General features: G+C 39.1%; 1 long non-coding RNA gene across 1 annotated transcript in view; it reads left to right on the top strand.

The window, feature by feature from the left end:
* LOC134804953 (uncharacterized) overlaps window positions 1-15,565 on the top strand; it is a 56,027-nt gene that overhangs the window by 31,949 nt on the left and 8,513 nt on the right. The gene's annotated exons all lie outside the window — the stretch shown is intronic.

Consider the following 15,565-nt stretch of genomic DNA (forward strand, 5'->3'; position numbering starts at 1 on the left):
CGCGCGCTATTGGTCGCAACTAGTTGCGTTAAACTGCACGATTGGCTGAAATTCGTGAGTAACACCGCTGAACTAGTACCATTTTTAGTGCCCGTAAGGCCCATCCTTAGATATTATACGTTAATGACAATAAGCATATTGGAAACATTTTCGAGCATATTGGAGAAATGGTCCTTTTTCCTCAAAGCTCATGTATAAGCTTCCTTCAATACGTCGTAGAAATAGGTCGTCCTATAATGATAAGAGGTGTAAGTTGAGTTAGAGCGCGCTGATATGCCTCATCCGCCAGACGCAGTCTCGCGATGCGCGCTCCTGGCTACGCCGGCCCGTTAGCGTAAGCGCTTCCCGAGCTTGTCCGCTCGCTCTACTAATTCCACTACATACTACTACTTCACTCGCCTGTTTTTTTCGACACCTAGTGAATTATACAATTAGGCTAAAACTTCCAGCTATCAGTCATCATCACCTACTACTAGCCAGTTACAATACCTGTCTTAGTATTAACGTAGTTGTATGTAGAGTTCCTCATGGATTTTTATAAAATATAGCTATTTTGTCTGTCCACTAGTAGTAGTATGTCAGTTAGTACGTATAAGTTGGAGAGGGAGAGTCACCTGTCGATGTTGCGCATCGACACTGGATGTGTATGGTCGGGGAAATGGGACATGTATGATGCGGGCGCGGAAGCGGGTAGCGGGCGGTGCCCCAGTGGGCGCGGGCGGCCAGCACGGCGGGAACGCGTCGTTTTGCGGCACAGTGAGAGTGGTGTGGAAGCAGTGCCATGGTGCGGCGAGGGCGAGTGCGGTCGATGAGCCCGACGCAGAGGGCAGCACGGAGCCGCCGCGGGGGGCTCCGCCGGCTCCCCCGCGCCCGTTCCATCACCCCGTCTGCCTGCGCACTCGGCTCGGCCGCGCCGCGCGCTCACTAATGCGTCATACCGCCATCGAGACTGACGCGGCCATACCGCCGCAACGACGCGACAGTTCGCGCCATGTGAACTTCAGTGTTGACTTATATGTAGAGCCACGGAATTCATCGAGTACCTACTTGAAATAGGTCGTATCTTAAACGCTAGCAATTATGGACAGTGACTTTGGTGCTTGTGAGCAGAGACAGAGTGGTGGTGCATCGAACCAACGCACGTGCTCAGGACTCGACGGCATTTCTGAGTAAGTTTGGAGTTAATTTTAAAGTGTGATTATATGATAGCTAACAGCAAGGGTACCGGCTACCGGCTCGGCAGAGGCGCGTTATTTTCGCAGCATGCGGCGGCGGCGGGCCGCGGCGCCGGCCGCCCGGAATGCGGCCTCCGCCCCGCCGCGGGCGAGCGTTGCCGGCGCCGAGCGCGCCGCGCGTAGCGTAATAAATAAAGGCGGGGCGCGGCTGCGTGCGCGCGCACCCTCCCGCGCCCTCCTCGCCCTCGGGTCATTGACTCTGGTCCGACCGCCCGCCGCCGCTTCCAACGCTGCCGAAGACAACAATATTCTCAGAAACGGCACCGCGCTCTTGGCCCCTGAGCGTCGTGGCGGCCCGCGCGCCACATCAATGTCAATGCCGATAGCTAGCGGAAGCGTGAGTGTAACACAGAGACGTTGCCGCGGCATATAATATTTGCTTTGCTGCTGCGGGTGTTGACCCCAGTGGCTGCACCTGGCCTCGTATGCCACTATTTCAACCCCTCACTAATTTGTTATAATGCACAGTGGGCTCGGGAAACCCGTTCTTTTGTCTGTGTAGCACACGTTTTAATAGTAGACTCGTTCAAGTTTTATTTCCTGATCAATTTTTTGGTCGGTATTTACTTGCCAAAGGCCACAGGTTTCACAGCCAAGCGTTTTACTAAACCCTTTTCGTAATTTTAACGCTCATCGTTATAATAATCTGCGGTTATCTTATCGCTTGCTGGCAAACAATGCACAAAACTTGCGTGGAGAGCATTTGGCCATAGTTGTTTGCTGGAGGTGTATAGTAATACGTACGATACTGATAAAACACCAGCGAATGAGATCTTATCGCAAGTAGAGCCGAATTTATCAATAGAATTTATTTTCTACCAGGCTGCGACATATTTAAACATAACCGACTTTTCGAGTGAGTAGGTGTAGGTACCCACTATCTGAGTATTTTCATACCTTTCATGTATTTGTGTATGAGCATAAGCTTCGCATGATACTTGGTAATCTAAAAATAAAACGTGAACTTCCCGGTTGAATGGCGTCGTTCGGTGCGCAAGGCGCGGGGAGTGGCAGGCAGCCATTGCCCTCGCCCGGTTTGTTTACAAGTCGTAGCCGGCACTCGGATGTGCGCCGTGGGCGCAGCGCGCAGGGCGCACAGTCGCACCCCCGGCCGCGCGTACGACCCCTGCGCTCGCGCCATCTGCGCGCGTACGATAAAAATAAACCGCCGCCACCGTATACCTACCTAGCTAACACAAAAACTAGCGTCGGTCGGCGCGGCCTGTCGCCAGGTGCAATGCGACCCCTAGTTCAGTAGAGATGCGTCTAGTGCTAGGTCAGTTATCGTCGCGAGATGACGCGGCCGAAGACCCCGCGCTCGTGCCAATGACCAGCCGCCTCGACGGGCCTCTCGACTCGACAAAACAGCTGATTCGCGTCCTACATACCTTATCAATTCAATCTTCCTCTCATGTATATCAACTCTACGCACCTATTGTTCTGAAACGTAGGTACATTATGTCATAAAATATCGTCATTTATATCGACTTCGATGGTTTACTTAAACGTATTACACCTAAGTACCTAGTTACTTCATACCACATAGTTTATCTTCTTATATTTATCAAACATTTGAAAAAGCAACTATAGAGTAATTAATGACTAGGTATTATACGAAATAGTTTCAACACGAATCTCTTAACAACATCATGGATACTAACTAACTACATATGAATGAACTAAACGTATAAACCCCTATTTTGTTAGTAGTAGATTATGACGTCAATGGCGTAACGAGAATGGATAAAATAAGGAATGAATATGGAGAAAGCCTCAAAGTTGCACCCATAACTGAAAATTTAAGTTAAGATCAAATCGCCTAGCGTACGGGCATGTGATGCGGAGGGATCCGAGGGATGAAAGTATCATATGTGACATCATATGTGACGCAAAAGGTATTAGAAATGAAGGTGGAGGGATGGACGAAGAAAGGAAACCAAGGAAAAGGTGGATGGATTGCGTGAGAGATGATATGAAAAGAAAGCAGGTGAATGATGAGATGACGAACGACAGAGACGTATGGAGGAAAACACATGCTGCGCCAACCCCAAATGATGGGAAAAGGGCAAACTAATGATGAACTAGTATAACTATACAATAGCATTTTCGTGTGCATAGGTAACGTATCAGAATTACAGTTCCATAGGTTTAAACAAATGAATAACAATAAAAACCGCTATAAAAACATCTTGTCGTGAAACAAAATATTGTTATCAATACCAACCTATTAATGAATGAAACTGACGATTAGATCTGATCTACTTATAGCATAATAGGCTACTATTTTCAATGGAACAGGCAACTGATAGTGTGTGTACATGTACAATTGAACACTCCACAGCCGTTGACAGCGGAGACCGACCGCGAGACGTACGCTGTCGTGTTTCGCATAGGTATCATGAATTCATAATACATACCTAGTACCCCGCCACCTATTGTGTGCTGACTGTTCCTACACTTCATTCGCTTTTATTTAGCGAAAATAATTATCGGGTAAAATTGCGTGTTCAGGTGTGAGGAAACTGGCTCAGTAGTGGAACTACAATCACTTGAGTGGGTACTGGGTCACCCGGGCGATATTGATGACATAAGATGCACTCAGCGATTCAAATGGACTCTGTGACGGGCACGATTCCTTGAGTAAGTTTTGGAGATGAAGTACAGTAAGACTTCTACAAACATCAGCTAATATTGTTGGATAGCAAATATGAGTAAATACTTAAGGGGCCCACTGATTAGAGTGTAATATCTTTTCCCCAAAATCGTTAATTCCGCGTAGCAAATTTTCCATTCGTATTTTTTCCCACCCGAATTTCTACCCATACCGTTTTTTTGTCATTCGCTTGTTTCTCTATTCTCAAATTATCGTAACATTTTTATTTCTTACTCTATAATTTTCTTATAATTAATACTTTCCAAGTCGTTTTTTTTCGCATTCTATTTATTTCTTAGGCGATAATATTACCATGTGGTCCCACCGCACTCTTTATTTTCAAAAAACATTCAGATCACAAACTTAGCTAGACGGAGCCCCGCTTCGCGGGGCTCCTATTTCTGGGCGGTTTGCCCTTCGGGCATTTGAAGCTACCTAACGAACCTAACCTAAAAATAAAATGTCAGTAGGTCATATTTGATAATAGAGATATAAGCGAATGACAGAAAAGGGTATGGGTAGAAATTCGGGTGGGAAAAAATGCGAATGGAAGATTTTCTACGCGGAATTAACGATTTTGGGGAAAAGACCTAGACACTCATTTTTGCCGCGCGGTAGAAAGAGAGGGTTACGCGTTACGCCTTACGCTGTCTCAAGTTTATCATTTTTTCCCCACCTCAAAAAGTGCTCAGCGCCGCTAAAGAAGTTTTCACTTCAAAAATGGCATTATGGTGATCGTGTGTTAGTCTATAAGGAAGGTTAATATAATGTATTGACCTCAAAATAACGTATGATTTCTGTATAAAGCAAAGTTTTACTATCAATTTAGCGCAAATAAACATTTGAAAGTAGACAGATGCGCACATATTTATGTAGTAAGTGTGTAATCACTTAATATAACGCAATTGTTTTTTGTATGGAAAGCGAACCACCTTAAGAGGTTATTTTTAAGTTTCACTTAATTATTTTTTTAATTTACCGTACAGCAATGGTAACCTACTGCAAACAGAGACATAAGATGACATCACTTTAATAGTATATAACTGCCAACAAGCGTTGTCAATTACTTTAAAAAGCTCGTATCCCGTAACTTGTGTGTTGTATTGCATTACGGGCTGAATTATTTTGTATCGTTGTATTTGATCGTGATTTGATCCGACCCAGGCCATAATATAGAGGTATTGTTATGTGTTTGAGCATTAATCTCTCACAGCCAGAACCGACTTATTTTATTGTACGATATTGATTTACAAAAATAAGTAATTTTTTAGTTAGTGTCTCGTATATTATAATAAGAATACCAGATACATATCCAAATTATGGGAATGGTTAGAAAACCTATTAGGAAAATAAGCTACTGGAAAATAAAATTATTGGGAAAATATGCGAATGGTTAGAAATGCTTTCGGGAAAGGAAGCTATTGAGAAAAAATAAGATGGTAAAAATTGCGAATGGCAATATTTTCGGAAGAGACAGTACACACTCGCAAAAATGTATGCCTGAGCCTGCTGTTTCGTTTTTATTCACCAAAGAACTTTAGTCATAACGTATCATAATCAGGTCAATTATTTAAAACTGGACTTTTATATTAAGCAATAAAGCTCAATGTTCTAATCTTGTACGGGCTGAAATACGAGGATCTCACAGTTACATTCTAACTTTACAGCACTCAAATATAAGTCAATAAAGCTACATCTTGATGAAATCGCTAATAGAAGTGAACTCTAGTACTGGTGATTAAAACTCAAAATATCATGACCAAATATATTTTTCATCTCTCCTGTTCGGAAAGTTCACCTTTCATAGGCTGATAACCGGGTGGAAAATTGCATTTCCCACCCTAGGGTGGAAAGTATTTTTTTTTTTAATTTTTACTTCGAGCAACGGCTAACAGCCATATATGCCATATTATTCAGTTACAAGCCTCTCATATTAGCTTCCGCATGACTGAAATTGGCGCCGTTTACATTGTGATCGGAAAAAAATCTTAAAAAACCATAGACAATCCGATCTTAAATTGGGATGTGTCTGAAACGGCCTTAATGTATAGGTACGCGCCTTAAAAAAAGTGAAACTGAATGAATGAATATAATGTAATGATAATATTTTAATAAACATTCATTGTCATTTATATTAATTTATTAACAAATATATATGTTTATTTTATACATTTAAATATTAAATACAAGTAGTATAATTTTTACACACAATAATAAATATTTAGGCAGTAGCAACATTTTTATTTTTATGAAAATAATAAAATAGAAAAAAAAACTAATTAGGAAAAGGCGGGAATAGGTATTGGTACTAAATAAACTGTTGAGACATTACTTGCTCTGGTTCAAAATGGATTTTTCAAGTGATTCGAGTGACTTATAGTTATGTGGTTTACCTATGTATCTGTGAATAATTTGTTCTAAAGAAATATACTTACCAATTAAATAATGAACCTACATTTCTCGTGTTTGACTTTCCTCATAGTCGAAATTAAAAGTAGAGTGTTTAACTCGGGTAAAAGTAACCACCTCACCCTCGAACTATTGGCGCTCTCTCTTCGTTCGAGCGCCAAAATATCTCGGGTGAAATGGTTCACTTTCCACCCTTGGTTAACAATGTACTATAGATGCGAGGTCCGCAAGGTAACTTTACAATTTCTATTCGAATTTTAAACAATTAACGCTACAAATTTGAATTTCGAATTTTAAACAAGCTCACTGACCAGCAATTTCGGAACTAAAGTTTTTCAATAGAAAGGAGGATGGGTCAATTATACATAGTGCTGCAGACATTTTGGACTAGAGTCAGACCAAGAATAGTCTGCAGCGGATTTGATAGCCCTCGCAGTGCAAGTGTTATTTTAAACGTCAAACTTCTATGAAATTATGACGTTTAAATGTAGTATAATTTAAACGTCAAACTTCTATGAAATTATGACGTTTAAATGACGCACTGCATGGGCTATCAAATCCGCTGCAGACTTTTTATGGACCGACTCTAGTCATTGAGTTTTCACTTCTGTCGGCACTCCCGGAGTGCAACCCGTTGTTTTTTTAAACTTAAAAGTTTGTTATCAATGGTCAACGCCTAAAATCCTTTAGTCTTGAACATTTTCCTCCTAGGCGACATAAATATTGTTGTTGTTCGTCGTAAAAAAATAACGTAGGTACCACGCAGATAACATAAAATAAGAATAACATACACAGGTTTAAGAGTTGAAGTTCACATGTAGCTATTTATAAGAAAAGTAGGTATGCATTATATTATATATATATATGTATGTATATATATACATATATATAAAGTTCGGTTACAATCCTAATACCAAAGACATATGTAACTTCGTATAAAGGCTCCTCTTCACGTTGGGCCAACGCCAACGCCAACGAGGGACGCATTTATGCGTTAGAGGGAGCAAGTGATATTGCTATCTCATTCTACCGCATAGCTGCGTCCCTCGTTGGCGTTGGCGTTGGCCCAACGTGAAGAGGAGCCATAAGACGAATAAAGTCTAAGGAAAAAACGTGCCTCGGAATTCAAGTAAAAGTCATTCTCGGATAGATGGCGCACACACCTTTAGCCTATCCTCGGCTAGATGGCGTGACGACACCGTGTCATATTTAACAATTTTAACACATAGATATCAGTGAATGAACATGGATCAAAATGATATAAAAATAATAAAATCATTTATCCATATATATACATATTTTGATAACTTTATACGTTTTCATTTTGAGTTTTAGTCGTGTGTCGATAGATGGCAGTAAATTTACAGTGACTACAAAATTTACAATGACAGGACCCCTCTATACTATCTATTCTTTTTGCTTATACTAAGAGAGCACTGTGCAGCTTTTGATAGTCCGTTTTGGACCTAATTTTTTATATTGAATCTTAGTTAAGTATATATATAGGGACTAAACTAACTTCTAGTCCTACTGAGAGCCTACAGGTATTATGCACAACTCTCGGTCGTGAATATTAAAGACAAATTACAAGTCGATTCTCTGTGTAGGTATTTCTCTCTTACTAAACAGTGTGAATAACAAGTCCAAAGATAAATTACCTAGATACCTGCTCGTACCTCGCTGCGGAATACACATAATACAGCATCAACAAGTGCCAATACGACGGAGGAGGGTGCGCGCGCAGCTCTCTGCTGAAGCAGACACAGTCATCTCATATTCGGCACCTATTTAATACCCGATACAGCCCCTTTATCTGAGGAAGCTGCGCGCCTCGTCTCGTCGACTTGTCGGAAGTCTTAGCGTAGTTTCGTCACGTGGCGGCCCGCGACCCGCGACACATCGATCTCGGCCAACTGGGCCCTTTTAGTCGGCTTCCTACGCACCTGATGTTTGATCAATAATCGCGACACTGCCTCTACGTTTCAATTCAGTTGAATCTTACTTCTAACTGATGCGTACAATGTAGCTGTTCATAGTGTTCATGCATTCATCCTGTTGTCGTCAATATGCATAAATTTTTTGCGTTGATTTTGTAGTCTCATTAGGTGTGCGATCGCAGGCCTCACGAGAAGTGGGGTGTAACGGAGCTAACTCAGCCGCGTACTTCCACACGCAATACGAGGTATGCGAAGAAAGCCCGTCTCTATCTAGCTCTATTCGTATCCCGTTTGCGTGCCACGGCCGGATTATTTATTCAAAATTCAATCATTATTTTAACTACAAGGCTATTTCAACATAAAACAAAACAACACCAAGCCGTGAACTCTCGCTAAATTTGATTTTATAGAAAATTTAGATAATACTTTAGATTACCGTTGATCAGTCCGTCGATTGTGGTTGGAGCAACTGCCCCTTAGTAGTGTACGACTAAGCAACACAGAATAGGTTAACGAATGGGAATGTTAAACGAAAAAGGCAGAGACCTTGGAAAATGATTAATCTAAGCGTATTAGTTACTAACCTACATATTTGCGAACATGAGTGAAACTTTTTGTAGAATCATGTAGACCTATTACGAGGGATCCGTTTCCTATAAATCTATGTTCACAATATAAGCCTAGAAGATCGGATTCCTAAAATCTGGAATTTCCAGAAGTCAAGTTATTAAATAATAATACCAGTAGAAGAAAGTTTTGAAAAATATCTAGTTATTGCAAACATTATAACTGTTATGTTTTAACAATATTTGGTACCTATGCACGATGCTCCGTCATTTATAATTTACGTCTACTCAAATCTAATGGATTTTAGGAAAGGGATCTATTCGAATGACAAAATGAAGTTCTACGATGGATGGACAACACTAAATAGTAATCATTAACTGCTGGGCTGAGACCGCTCACACCTATCGTGAAGTGAGGAGCTACGTGACTTGGGTTTCTATGACAGAATCTAAATGAGCATTTGCATTCGTGCTTGGTCTTCCGGTGGATCATTGTACCGTCTAATTTGCAACTGTTTCCAATGCGTATTATACTTACGTCTTCTTCGATAGGTAGGTATTCTAAATGTTTACCTTTCCTACATGTACCTACAAGCTATTATCAACAGTGGCGTCTACAACAAACCGCCAAATCTATCGCATATTATACCGGGTGAGGCCTGTAATATGAGCAAAAAATTAAACTGTATGCTGTACTCCTCATACTGACCAACATTTGTTCAGCGACTTTTAAAAATAACTTGTAGTTTGATACACACTGACATACACTTTAAAGTTTATTCTAAGACGCAATGTATTGCGAATTTTGTTATGTTTAAGGCGTGACAAGCAACGTCAATCACAATGATATGGCGTGGCGATGGCGTCCATTGAAGATAATATTTATTTAGTATGAAAAATAAAGAGTCTAATAAATACTTCATAATTTTTAAAAGTTGTTGAACAAAAGTGTCACCGTTTGAGGAGTACAATCTATAATATTTAATTATTTGCTCGCGTTACAGGCCACACCCGGTATGTAGTGACAACTCTCTAATATTTTTACAAATCTCTACAAATTTTATTCTAAATCTCTACCACACCACACTCTAATGAATTGTTTTACATATAGAGATATTATATTTCTTTTTGTAAAGCTATTACAGAATGTAGGTACTAATTATTGATACATAGTCTAATTCGCTAGTTAGGTCGTACTATTGATGCTGACTGTTCCGGGTATTGCTAAATAGTACTGAGCGTTATTAAAACAATACATAATGGTCATAATAACATAGTCATATAGACAAGAAGTATAAAAGAGGCTTACAATTGAACTTGAACTCAGTGTAGCACATAAGAAAAGTGGTTGTCTCCAACTTATACGTACCTTACTTACATTTTGACTTGAATATGTTTGGTTAACTTGTTCAGTGTACTACTTACCTACGAGGATACCCAATGGTCACGACTACTTCGGGAAGTATTAATTAACACCTGCCTGCCTGGTGCGTACAGATCAGCCACACTACAATGTTAAGCATTGTCAATCCATGTTTTACAGTTTATTGAGTTTGACATAAGGATATCACCTGAGAGGCGTTAAAATTTTTCTCACATCATCTCAGATAATCGGCAGCATTAGAGATGTGTACTAATAGAACTGCGTTATTTCTTCTATTTGTGATGCAGATAGTAGACAAGTGAAATTATGAGAGAGAGTTGGAGCAGGACACGCAGGCGATCCCCCGGGCCGGGGACCCATCGAGTGGTCCAGCGAGCGCGCGCCGGCCACGCCACGTTCCGTTAGGAGTACGCCAAGTAGAGCGGCGCTGCACGCCACCCGCTATTTAGCATGAACATCGCTGACTTGGCCGCGTGGCCGCGAATCTACCTTGCATTGGAACGGTAACATACTGTTGTGAATGAATATCCGACTACGTTGTGTGGGAAGCAAACGTTTTCTAAACTGTCGATGGAGATGCCACGTGGAAGTTCGTGTCAAGAGTCTACGTAAAATTCGTCAGAAATTCAACTAGCGACCTCTATGAGCTTTAATCGTTTAGAAATATTTAACTTATAAAAGTTATATAATATATAAACAATAAATACACTCCATATAATATATAAACAATAAATACACTCCTTACGTACATGTACCTACATAATTCAAATAAAAAATATCAAAATGTCCCGAAGCCTACTTTTTTTTTGGAATGGGTACACAACACAACATATCAAACTAGAACCTCCTCAATTCATGAAAAAAAATCTACACAAGTCAATGTGACTACTAAAATGTAAAAAGGATAGGTAAGGTCACTGTGGGCAAGTCCGTCTACAAGGCAAGTCCGTCAACACGTTATAACTTTTGAATTTGAAGGCGTATGCGACTTTGGAGTCCAGTCGAGTAACCAGTTTTTCACGCTAGTTCCGTTACTGTAAAACAGATGGCGCTGTGACAACCAACTTCAGAGCAATCCGCCTCAACAAGTCATTTCGTGTTTTGAACTCGAAGTCATAGTGCGACAACCGTTCGAATTTTTTTTTTTTAATAGTTTTTGAAAAGATTGTGCATCAGAAAGTAACTACGTAGGTAGCATAAGAACCAGTTGTCTTTATTCTATTTTTAAAATATCAGAAATTAGCTTAGTTTTGTAATTATACGTTCCACAATTTATCATATGAAAATTTGACTAAGTTGGAAAGTCCGTCTATTATGTTCAAGGCAAGTCCGTCATATGCCGGACTTTCGTTAAATCAGAGATTACCAACTGTTTTTGCGACTTTAATATTATAACCATTTGATAAGGTATCAAAAAATCCTCCTGACTTTGCACATGATGTTACTTTATTAAATTTTGATCTCAGTAAATTAAAAGAAACGATTAAAATTCATTTTAAAATTACTATTGATCTTTTATTTCAGAAATCAAAAAAATAATTATGTTTAAATATTTTCCAAAAAAGGTTTACCACCCCATCTTGGTAGTATATGACTTGCCTTTGTTTTAGAAAAATGGTGTTTATTTCGAATCTGAACCGTATATTGACAAGTTTAAAATACACTTTTCATTGTCTTGATCCGTTCTTTTTAGGAATTTGACTACGAACATATACACACCCATAGATTGGCTGATATCATAACTAGACGGACTTCCCTTAAACTGCACGGGAAGTCCGTCTACTCGCCGAATTTTTAAAAATGTCATTGTTTTTGCTTAATTTGTGCTTGAAATGATCTGTCACTAAGGCTAAACTATTAATTATTAAATTCTTCATCGTATGCGATTACAAGCAGTAACATAGGTGAATAATTAACGGAACTAGATCACTCCAAAGTCAAAAAAAAAAAAAGTATGCCGGACTTCGCCACAGTGACCTTAGGTACCTACTTTTTTATTGCTTACCTTAAACTATTGCTTATCGTTATGGGTCATTTATGGGTATTAATAGGTACCTTAATGGCCGGCTCGAGGGGTATCGCGCACAAAATACTACTACTACATACTGTTATTACAGTTTTTGTCATGAAGACCTCGTTGGGCATTACGTTATGCCACTAATAATTAATAATTAGAGTGAGTACCTAATTAAATTATTTAAGTAATTGTTTCAATTACGTCAACGATTTCGAGACTAGCGACATCCGGTGTGACGCCAACTCCAGTACAGAAAGTATGTACCTACAGTTCGAATAACATAATTATGATTTCTTGCGTTACTGGTTAGTGTCAATATTAATTTCAAGCTGATAAAATCGTGTTGATCGTCGCAGCTCCGAGAATGTGTACAAATTCATTTGAATTAGGTTTTCTTTCGAGGTGACGTTATGGCTTTTAAGGTAAAAAAGATCAGTTTAATTGGTTTTAGTCGGCAGGTAAAAACGGCTCAGGTAGTGTTGAGAAAAAAGTGCAAGCACATAAAAACAGCTGGCATTGTGCAAACGACACCCCTCGGAACTCAGCGAGCACAGACAAGGATGCTGCTAGGAAGATTTCTCGAATTATAATAGAAACATGTAGGTAGAAAGTAAAATTGGCTTATGGAGGTTTTAATGCGAATTACTATATATTTTACCGTATAAAAACATTACTCATTTAACTGAAGAGTACCTGGAAGAGCGAGCTTTCGGAAAACATATAAATGTCAAAAAAGTATTACAAGTAAAAGTCTAAAATTATTAAATAAGTACTTAAGTAGCACATCAATAAAAGTACAAACTTAAGAGTTAAAATGTGTAATCATTGCATTAGTTAAGGAGCATATAAGTACCTACATATTAAGTATGTAGATAAACTTATAATAACAACCTACTTACTAGTTTACCCTGACAATGACAACTTTACTAAGCGGTTGGCTCCCTATCAGTCCATTTTACATACCTACACTAAACAACGTAGTACTTACTCACTAAAGGATTACTAGGCTTTTCTAAATTAACTTTTAAATAATTACTTAATTTGGTGCGTTCTCAGTACAAGTACAAAGTTTTATAAAAACTTCATTATAACTTTTAAAGGGAGGCAGCTACACTGCACAAATGATCTCATTCAAGCCCACTTAAGGCCCGCGCTCCAGACTAGGTAAGTACCTACCTACCGTTAATTCAATCATAAATGTGATGCGCCTAACTTCACGCTACGATGCGAGAGTTTAGACCGACTCCATCGCGTCTTAGTCCTGACGCGACGCCACGCCATGGCCATTGTAAACCGGAAATGAGTGACCATTGATAAAACAGTTCAACACGTTTGTTACCAGTGTACTTTTAGGTTAGAATTAATCATTAACTTAATTAACAATTTACCAGTCAAGATCAATTTGAAACAAGCTCGTCTTTGTTTGAGCACCGAATAATACTTGTTCGAAGAGTAGATTCATTTTTCATATCTCATGCTCTGAAAGTGGGTCGTTGTTGTTCTAAAAGGTGCGCAGAAGGTGCAAAGTGATACGTTTATGCTCTAGCGCAGAAAAGTGGTGTACTCCTCTGCGTCCCCGTCCCACGAACAACTGGGTGGAAACAAAATGGAAAAATAGTGTCTTTATTTCCTCGCCTGGAACAATTGGTAATTGTTTAATTTTACTAATCCCACGTTGATCCTTTTTTTTATAAAAAATTATGTACCTAAGTAAATTGTTAAAAACAAATTATTCTTGATTTCTTTCGTTGAAATCTTATTTACTCGATTTCATAAGGCGGGAACCAAAAGGAATACACCAAAAATATTTTTTTAGACCTTACACTTGCGTAAATGAGCAAAGGCAGAATCTTATACAGCCACTGTTAAACGTTTGTACGATATTAAATTGGTTTTTAAAGTTATTTAGCACTATATTCATGAAAATAAAATAAAATACAAGATAAAAATTTCTTATATTATTAATTAAATTGTTATTTAATATTTAAAATATTTTTATTATGTTATTACGTGGTGCGGCGCACCAAGGTCGCGGTGCGGTCCGGTAGTCTGTTGCGGCTTTTAGAACGAAAAAGTAGTGGTTTTTAGAAAAAGTGTTAGTGTGAATTTCTTTTTTTGAATAATAACAACTAGGTATTCGGTTATTTTGACTAATAAAAGGAGTAATCTACAGTAAGATATATCTACACTGAAAGTTGAATAAAATTTTTTCAAGATGCCAAAATTGAGAAAACCTTCTAGGACTAAGATCGGACTAAATGCTAATTCGAACTCTAAACAAGGAGAATAAGTTGCATACGTTGAAAAAACCTGGTTTTTTCCATAAAAATGTACCTATCTTTTCACACTTTTTTTTAAATGTTCGTAACATACGACTGAGCGGTTACTACAATGTGGCAAGAATATCGATAAAAAGTGTTGCTCTCTCCCTAAAATCCGTCAATAGCCTCACCCAAAATTCCGGGCCCTATAAGTATAGTTATGGCATATTAATACTTGTAAAAGGCGCTGACCATGATGACAAGACTCCTCAGCTGCCGCTGCCCTGCGCCATAATTTACTAATCTTGCCCGCCACTTACCAGACAGGCCGACCAGTGTAATCCGTTTACGCTTAGTTGTTCCTAAACCTGCTTAATTGACAACGGTCGAGTACGAAACCCATTGTGGACATAATAGTCTGACCTGTCATGTCAGTGCTACTGTTCCGTACTTTGACATGCATTACACTACAATAGTACATTATTGTCGAGGCTCGGAAGTAGCTACTTGCAGGCTGAGGATTCGTTTTAAACGGACGACCTTGGGAGTCCGTTTAATTGAATCCGAAGCCAGCAAGTAGCCTTCCAGCCGAGTCATATATAGTGCTTTTCTCAAAAATGGTGCAAGAAATATAAATATCATAGAAATATTTTACAAAAGCAACGTTCTTACGTATATATTTTCACAGAAAAAAGTAGAAACAATTGAAAAAATTAGCTTTGCCGCCTTTTTATTTTTTTAATAAAAAAATAGAAGTGTATTTTTCTGCCGAAAATACGTCAACCTATTTGAGACAGCTAAATAGTCGCGGTACTAATCATCTGTTTGGCTGTTTAATGGGCCTGTGCCTTCATTTGATATGGCCATTTCAAGTTTTAAAAAGTTTGGAACTCGACAAATAATGGAATTTGTATGCAACATTGCAGTCCCAAAATCGAGACCGCAATGTTTTTAACTTTTTAATTTTTGACTGACCATAAACTACGCGCTTCCCGACCTATTTTTTAAACGACAAAGTCGAATTTGCCGTCCATTTTTGAGAAAATAGTATTTGACAAATAATAAGAATCTGCATTAGTCAACAATTATCTTCCTCTTCCCGT

Source organism: Cydia splendana, chromosome Z (assembly GCF_910591565.1).
Source record: "Cydia splendana chromosome Z, ilCydSple1.2, whole genome shotgun sequence".
Lineage (NCBI taxonomy): Eukaryota > Metazoa > Arthropoda > Insecta > Lepidoptera > Tortricidae > Cydia > Cydia splendana.